This window comes from Metopolophium dirhodum, chromosome 1, assembly GCF_019925205.1.
Source record: "Metopolophium dirhodum isolate CAU chromosome 1, ASM1992520v1, whole genome shotgun sequence".
Classification (NCBI taxonomy): Eukaryota; Metazoa; Arthropoda; class Insecta; order Hemiptera; family Aphididae; genus Metopolophium; species Metopolophium dirhodum.
In genome coordinates, this window is record NC_083560.1 from 10,293,668 (window position 1) to 10,303,222 (window position 9,555).

At 31.5% G+C, this 9,555-nt stretch overlaps 1 long non-coding RNA gene across 1 annotated transcript; it reads left to right on the plus strand.

The window, feature by feature from the left end:
• The first annotated feature begins 301 nt into the window (after nt 1–301).
• Nucleotides 302–9,149, plus strand: LOC132936725 (uncharacterized). The gene is made up of 5 exons (XR_009663528.1): nt 302–446; nt 515–616; nt 8,468–8,733; nt 8,800–8,936; nt 9,013–9,149. It is a non-coding gene; the product is annotated as an uncharacterized LOC132936725 (long non-coding RNA).
• The last annotated feature ends 406 nt before the right edge of the window (nt 9,150–9,555 follow it).

Genomic DNA, 9,555 nt, shown 5'->3' on the forward strand with positions numbered 1-9,555 from the left:
ATCGTAAATTCGCTGTATATAACGGAGATAATAAAATGCCTGTTGACACAGTACCAGGGCCGTCCTTAGGATTTGCGAGGCCCAGGGCCCTGCTCGTCCCCCCCCCCTAAGAACGGCCCTGCACGGTACGCAACGGCAACCAGTACAAAGTTCAGGTACCGCAGCGACTGCTGTAGGTACACTTTTGTCAACCGCCACTACGGGTTACGGCAGCGCGATACCGTCGACTCTCCAACCGGTCACCGTGCCGTAAAGGTACAGTGCGGGATGGGAAGGTCAGTCGCGCAAAACGAGTAGCGGCCGCCGGCGGCTTTTCTCTCGCACTGTCGTTACGATAACTTATGTAATTTTTTTTTGTACCGTGTCACCGACGACCATCACACACGACGCCACGTCACGTACAGTTCAACTCTGTCCGCCCTCCTCTCGTACCGGCAATCAACTGCGTAAATACGGCGAATGTTTAATTAGCGTTTCGTCACTTAAACTAAAATATCTTAATCGTTTTGTGTAGGTACTTCTTTCACCACCACTCCACAATCGCGACCGGACTGTCGCGGACGGACACACCAGCAACCATAGCCCGTGTCAAATTGAATCATCTCCTAGCGAAAACGTAAGAGTCATCTTGTTTTCACATACCTCGGATTAATTGCCCATATTATTATAATATAGTATTTAGATATACGAGTGTGTTTTCAAGTTAGCTAGGATTCCCAAGTTAAGGTACCCACACACTGCAGCGGTGGCGGTGGTGGCGGTAGCGGCAAAATGAGTCCGGACACAATTTTACCGCTACCGCTGCGGTGTGTGGCGTCTTTTAGGATTACGTAATAAGTATTTTGGTACGTAAAAGGGAATTCCGCGCTAACCGAGATACGGCTGTGGGAAGCAGTTACATAACGTACCGCCACACCGCCCAACGCTTACTATTCGTAGTTTCGTGCCGCGGCAATACCGCCGATAACAGCGCAGCGCGCAGGCCAAAACCAGTCAGTACTCAGTTGCACTTGCCGCCGCCGAGCCTGTTGACCCGGTTCCGTTATTCTTGGAACGCAACGGTGGCACCGTCGCTAGCTCACCTAACACGAAATATAATATCCGTAAACATCACGCGAAATTCACGTACTTCAAACACAAAGTCTCTCTCTTAACCTCGAACGCACACCAAACACCGATTGGCCGAATCCCAATTCACCGCCTGCCAGTTTGCCGACTTTCGATTCACCGACCTTCCAGTTCGTCGAATATTAAAAAAAATATATTGTATATTATATTATATAATATGATATTTAAAAAAGATATAAAAGTCAATATAAATTGTCCAATTGTTCATGTATAAATAATCTAAAATAAATATAAGTACATTATATTATATATTATTAGGTATATAATAAGTCAATATAACTTAAAAAAAAATTATTGTATATAAATTGTCAAATTAAAAAAAATATGCCTAGTCAATATAACTTTAAAAAAAAAAATATTATATATTATATAATATGATATTTAAAAAAAATATGAATCAGTATAAATTGTTCAATTGTTCATGTATAAATAATCTAAAAAAAATATAAGTATATTATATTATATATTAGGTATATAATAAAAGTCAATATAACTTATAAAAAATTATTGTATATAAATTGTCAAATTAAAATTGCCTAGTCAATATAACATAAAAAAAACAATATTGGATCCATTTTAATTAATTTTTAGAAAGCTCGTTTTAATTGTCTATTAAATACCGATTTTCACTGTTAAAACGGCTGGAATGTATTGAATTCACACATCTATGATCTATATACTCCCATGGATCTGATGTGTGGAAAAACATTTAATCAGTGAACTTATGAACAACATACTATAATATTATCGCTGTCATATCCGTTTTTGATAAGTTATCGTCACCTATCGGCGAATTGGGACAACTCTATCTATATTATAAAACCGGTATAATTTGCCAGCGAACCGAGACGTCGGCAAAAATTAGACTGTCGGCAAAATGGGAATATTTTTAAAATAATTAAAAACTGGTATATTTGTCGGCGCATTGGGATTCGGCAAAGTGGGTATGAACCCTACCTCGCCGCCCAACAGTTTAACGATCATATTAATTGTAATTCAATCGTACATTATGACTGGTAAAACGTTACAACAGTGGACGTCGGCGGAGCTACGCGTAGCGAGTGCGCGGCCCGCGGTATCAGCATATCCGGATCGAAGTCAGTGGCGTATTTAGGAATTTGTCATGGGGAGGGTCCGGATAATTTTCCGAAAACAGAGCCGCGAGAGCAAAGCCCTACCGCCCAATTACTCTTTATTAAATAAATATATCATATTAATTATATAAGACGATATAAAATGTTTGAGTTTTTAATTATTAAATAATAATATGTACAAAACAAATTTAAAAAAGCGGGTAAGTGGATGTAGCTCTGCTGTACAGTAGGTTACAAGTGAGTCAATGTATAATGGATTGTATTAAACTTGAATTCAATGATATAATATCATTGTATAAGAAAAACGATTCTGAGCGGCGACGGTTTGTCAGTCTGGATATTTTATATTGTTATTATTTATTATAGCCTGTAAGTTGAATTGATATTGAAATATTTTTTTTTTATTCGTTTCTATGGTGATACACAAAGCGTTAGAAATTAAAATCCAAATTTTAGGTGGTTTTTCGTATTTTTTCGGTTCCTAGGCTTTTGTTTCAAAGGCAGATGAAAAAAATTAAAAATCCATAATCACAATTTTTTTTTATAAGCATTTAAAGTTCAAATATAGACAAAATACGTAAAAATGATAAAAATTTGGAATTCGAGTTAGAAATTCATAAAAAATTTTCTTTTTAAATCTGAGATTTGAAAATGTATTACAAGATTATCCACAAGTTTCTCTACCTTTATCAAAAAAAAAAATGTCTACAAGAAAGTCAAATTAAATTTTTATAAGCGTTTGAAATACATATTTTTACAACATTTGATATTCACTCGATTTCTCATGTAACGATTTTTTTATTTTGTTGTAATTAAAAAACGTATTACTGTAGATACTTGAAAATTTCACTGAATGTTTATATTAGCATTTTCTGTACACAATAACATTTATAAAATAATTTAACTTTTTTTGAGCTGTTTACGGACATACTCAGTTTTCAATTTTTAGTTTTTTTTTCTATAAATAGCAATACAATTTTATTTATTGGGTAAAAATCGTGAAAATTAAATGCAAGGTTCCTGATTTATTGTTACAATTCGAGATGTAAAATTTACGTGAATTTTTTTTTTGGTAATTTTCCGATAAAAAATTACGTAAATTTGGTAAATTTTGGTATGTTACCATAGAAACACCACCAGAACCTCCTCTGACGCATTTTCATGAACTTATATTTATGGTAACATTTATTTTTTTTATTTACTTGATAGTAGGGTGTTCAATTGACCCTCATGGTCGTTATTTTTAAATTTTTTAAATTTTGTGACTGGGGTTCTAGTTCTAGTATGTGTAAAAAATACTAAAAATTATGTATAGTCGTATGGAACATTTAAAAATAATTAGAGAAGTTTAACCGGTGCCCCAAAGACTTCAAAAGCTTAACATTACCTACTAATATTTTAAGGATAAAACAAATTTTAATTTAATATACAATTTATAATTGTTTCTACATTTTTAATTAATATCAGTAAATATTTTATTTTGCATGGGTGTAATATAATTATTCCGTCAGTGCTTTTGTTGGAATTTAAATATTTTGGTTAGGTGCCTATAACATCAACAACAAAAAACAAAATAAAGTCAACTCTTATTAAAGTTCACAATCTTTGTGTTAGTTATTTCTCTATATATATTAGTTAAAATTATAATTATTAATTTAATAACAAAAAATAAAAAGTAATTTTTAATTTTAATATTTTAAATATACAAATAAATAATGATGAACTGACACAAATTAAAAAAAAAGTTGACTAGGTAAACGAACGTGAAAATGTTCAATAAGTTTTAAATGATTAGGCAACATTTTTTTTATAAGAATTTAAAGTCCGATTTTTGACAAAATTTATCAAATTTAAAATTTAATAATTATTTTGTAGTTGGAAATTTATAAAATGTTCAACTTTTATAGTTAAGGATTTAAAATTTAAAACAAGGTTCCACGTAAATAAGTAAATATATAAATTACTTTATTCACAATAATATCATCAAAATATATACTTAGTAATATCATAGGCTGACTGACGTTTTCGCTCAAAATCGTTTTTCTTATAAAATGATATTATATCATTGAATTCAAATTTAACACCATCCATTACTGTGACCCACTTGTCACCTACTGTACAGCAGAGCGACATCCACTTACCCATCTTTTTACAGTTAATTACAAACAACGGTATGGCTGAAAACTTTCAGGTATCGTACCCATGTTATAAGTTATAACACATTGTATGATTTGTATAAGTATATTTTTATATAACAAAATTGTACCTATATAATTATTTAATATTTATTAGTATGTATATTAATAAATTATATAATTAATAATTTTGATAATAATTGTTATAATAGGCATAATATATTATATTAGTATTGAGCATGAATATTAATTAAAGTTATTCGACCTTATGAATTGTATTGTAAACTGTATATCTGTATAAAAATTATACGTAGTCCCATTTTTTATTATAAAATCTTTTTTCTTTACCTTTTTTTGTAGAGGTAGGCGTAGGCAGTTCATCTAAATCCGAGTCAATCGTTTCATGATGCGAATCTTGGGGCTCTGAAATCTTAGTTATTTTGTTTTGTGAAAAAAAATCTGATAATTTTCTTTTGGGCATTTTTGTTAAGGAACGACATACAGGTACAGCTGTACAAATAATAACTAGGCAGCAATGATTAAAGTACTTATTATTTGAGTCTCCACGGACAATAGTAGGTAGGTACGTACCGTACGTAGTTTTAGATTATATCGTAATCCAGCCGTCATCATAAATTGTAATATTCGTGATTATTATTATTACAATAATTAAATGAAATCTAGTTATACTTAACTTTTTTCAGCGATGCTAATTTATTAGTAATTACAAAGATTATTATTTTTAATACTAATAAGATGTTTGTATTATTGTATACATTATTGTACCTTAATCTATATCAACAATTAAAATAGGTCTATTAGTCTGAAAAAGTGGTATAGAATTGATATCCCCTAAAGGTGGTTCCAGTCAGTCAAAAAAATAAAAATTCTTTATCCTTTAATATATTAATTAATTGTCTATAATAGAATAAAAATATTTTTTTTTGCGAATTATAAATCATAACTATAACGCGAGCTGTAATTATAACTATAACGTATAAGATATACTGCAACTTCAACCCGAAGTTGACGTGAATATTTTTGAGGATATGGTTAAGGGGACAAGGGGTAAATATAGAGAGATCAAAACGAAAGGGTGGCAAATTTTGAATTTGCCCGTGTACACATTTTGTCAAGAGCCGGCCCCGAGTGCAGCCCTTATTCATAGGATTAGCGGTCGGTACGGAACAGCATTCGGTGTGATGGCGTGTAATGATGTCCGCGGTAGGCCGGTCGCTGTGAGTGTGTGCGGGTGTTGATTGGAGGAGAAATAATAACACAACACACACGGTTTAGTTTAGCGAAATAAAGAACGAACTGAGTCGTAACCGAAGTCGTAACTATATTATACAAAGACGAAATAATTATCGGATGTCGACAATACCGTATTATTTTACAGGTCCGAAACGCGTAAAGCACAGAGGTGTTTTTCCGTGTTGTCTGGTTGTGCGGAGGGGAGTTTACCAATTGCGCTTAAAATTACCTTTTCATATACCAATTGCGCTCTAAACATTTTAGGGTTGATATACCAATTGCGCTCTAAAATGTTTAGGGTCGATAGACCAATTGCGCTTATACATTTTACACTACCTAAGGAAAACTTATTAGTCAGTTATAATTATATAATAAATGCTCGACCGGAGTTATACGATTTTTACGGGGGGTTGAGATCAAGTATTTGGTGACTGAAATATAATTTATGCCAACTGTAAAAATGTCGACCCGTAATTTCTTAAAACAAACTATGTGAAGTTCCTTATTTTTGGTTTTTCTGTAAAATAGGTTATAATATTTCTGTTAATTTTATTACCTTAGCACTACTTACCGTACATGAATTAAGGGCAGCACTTAACTCATGACCTATAAGTAACCGTTTCACTTACATAACATAAAAAATTCGAAGTACACGATATAACTGTACATCTCCATTTTATTCCATTTTTTGAGATGGTGCATTTTCGAAACTTAAACTCATCGAGAACTAATAACGGTTTACCTTTTTCACTAAGAGCTTGTTTAAAACGATCCATATTGTAACTTCAAACAACTCAAACTAATACTAAACGACTAAAAAGACATAAATATTGGGTATCATCAAAATGTTATTCTATATACAGTATTACAGTTTATTAGGCTGTCAATTAGCCTGATAAAATATATCCGATGATAATGAAAACTTGTTTTCGTCCATCACTCAAATGCATACTTCCGTAATCAAAATATGTGCGTAATAATAATATCGTTCGATACAATTCCCGATACTGTTATAAAATATAATATAATAACCAGTAATCAATTATTGATCAATAAATACGTTTTTAATTTTTAAGAATTTTGGTGTTTTTATGTTGATGTTGATGGAATTAGATCGAACAACAATATTTTTATATTTGAAGGTAGCCGCTAGGTTAATTTGAATACAAGCGCAATTGGTATATTGACCGTAAAATATAAAGAGCGCAATTGGTGTACTAACCGTAAAATATAAGAGGCGCAATTGGTAGACTGACCCTAAAATACAAATTTTGTTTTAGGCGCAATTGGTCCATGCCCGTGCGGAGAGGTGGCGTTGTCGACGGTAAGGTCAGTGGCGTACGCAGGATTTTTCAATGGAGGGGGGGCTTGAAAATTAGTTACAATTTTATTTTTATTTTGACCTGTCTAATAATTTCAGACGTTTATTCGAGGTATTTTAAAATGTTTATAACTTCTCAACTTTTCTGGTGGAAAAAATGCTCTGATCATAAACTTTGATGCCTGATGTATGTTTTTGGAAGCAAATTGTACTTTTAGAGGTCGAAATTGAAAATGCTCAGTGCTTTTTAAAATAATTGGAGAAAAAAAAATGAAAATGTATTAAAAATTTTTGGTAACCAGCTTGGTTATACCGTCCTCACTTGGATTGTATTTGATTAATTAAAATTTTTTTCTATAAATGTCAATAAAAAATTGTTTATCCGGTCATTAAGCTTAATTATGTAATACGTAAGTTTTTATTATAGCCAAAATATAGGCATCATGGTTATTTTTTATAAGCATTTAAAGTTCAAATTTCGTCAAAACCACGGTGAATTCGTAGTTCAAAACTTATAAGATATTAAATGTGTATAGCTAAGGCTAGACAATTTAATACAAAGTCTTTCATACAAGTAGTCCATACTCTTTCCGAAAAATTACAGATAATTTTAGGAAAATTGGTATACAAATAAAATGTTTTTTTCAAAAATGAATTCATTCTGGTAAGACGTATATACAATTTACGTCGTACTTACTATAGTTGACAGTTGATAAATATTTTTTGTAAAAGTAATAATAATACAGGTATGGTTATTTTTTATAAGCATTTAAATTTCAAATTTTGTCAAAACCACAGTTAATTTGTAGTTCAAAACTTATAAAATATTAAATTTGTATAAGCTAAGACTAGAAAATTTAATACAAGGTCTTTCATACAAGTAGTTCATACTTTTACCGAAAAAATAACGATAATTTTAGGAAACATGGTATGCAAATACAATGTTTTTTCAAAAATGAATTCATTCTGGTAAGACGTACCTATATGAAATTTACGTCTTGCTTATTATAGTTGACAGTTGAAACTTGATAAATATTTATTTTTTTTAAGAGATAATAATACGGGTAATGGGGGGGGGGGCTTCAGCCCGTTAGCCTCTCCCCCTGCGGACGCCACTGGGTAAGGCAGTCGACGTACGTCTTCTTAAATCGTGGTCGTGGAGGCAGCATTTCCCGATGTTTCGGATTTCGGTAAAATTGAATGCCCACCACATCGGCCAGTAGTACCACCAATAGATAACCGTTCTGACTTATCACTAAGATAGCAATAATAATTGTTATCAAATAAATAAGAACATAATATTATTTACTTGTTCGCAGACTACATTCGTACAGACTACAGAGTTATATTCATACATTTTAGTAAAAAATTACCATGCATAAGTGTATTCTTTTTAGTTTTTAGTGAAACATCCAAAGTGTCGGCCCACCACATTACCTTAATTTTAATTTGTAATTATTATTTTCCAATTGTACTGATTATATTTCATAATAATATGGGCTCAGACTAATTTGCTAATTTGTTCACAAATATAGATTCCAAAAAATGAAAATAAAAGGAAATAATGGCTAAAAATCTTCAAATCAAATCATTACTCAATTTCATCCGGCATAGAATCTGCGGTAATCATTTCGCAATCAGTGATTATAAACAAGGCTCGGTTAATCAGTAGGTATAATGGCCAGTCAAAACATAATCCAAACCACTTGTCTGGGATAGAGAAGGAAAATAGATGTAAATCATTTACAGCAACACTGGTACTACTCTGAGGCCTGAGCACGGACCAGTAAATTGGAAAGAGGTAAAATCGTTTAATATGATTCATGAATTTGATATTTAGATATTTTATACAACTTGACATTTTCAGAAAATTGTGTTTCTCCAACAATGAGTTCAAAGAATATGAACATATAAATAAAGGATTTGGAGACATTACCGATGATGATTTTAGTTCGCCCAGAAAAGGCTTAGAAAATTAATAATGTCTAATTCACAGACCCTTATGTAAGTATATTACTCAAATCTCCTATTTTAAATGTTCGCCAAAACTAAAAGCTACTGACGGGTTTATCGTTTTTAGTTCATACATTGGATTATACTTATAAAACTGAAATATATGATGTACCACATACAAGGAAGTCGATCCAATGTATTGACAATTTTTCAGACATTGACTTTCTTGAAGATAATTCTGCCGGTTCAGACGAAGCCATTAATTATGAAACTTAAAGGTGAGAATATTATTGATAGGTTTTTATTTTAAAGCCATTTTACTGTGCCATTAACTAACATACCCACCTGTTCACAGGACACATTGTATATCTAATTGTTTGCGTGTATTGTTTATTTGTATCAAAAGGGCTCAGCCCGTTTAATCAAAATAAATTAATAAATAAATAATTATATGTTACAATCTTAAAATATCCATAACTTGTTTTAAAAATAAAATATAATTAAGTGCTTCTCTATAAGGTTCCTTAAAAAATATTTTTGATTTTAAGTTTAATTATAATATTATGTCATATCACTCTATTATTAAAGCTAACAGTACATAATTGGATCTACTGTACTCACATTTGCATATTGCTCGTAGTTCAAAGAGAGAAAACAATAGTTCATTGAC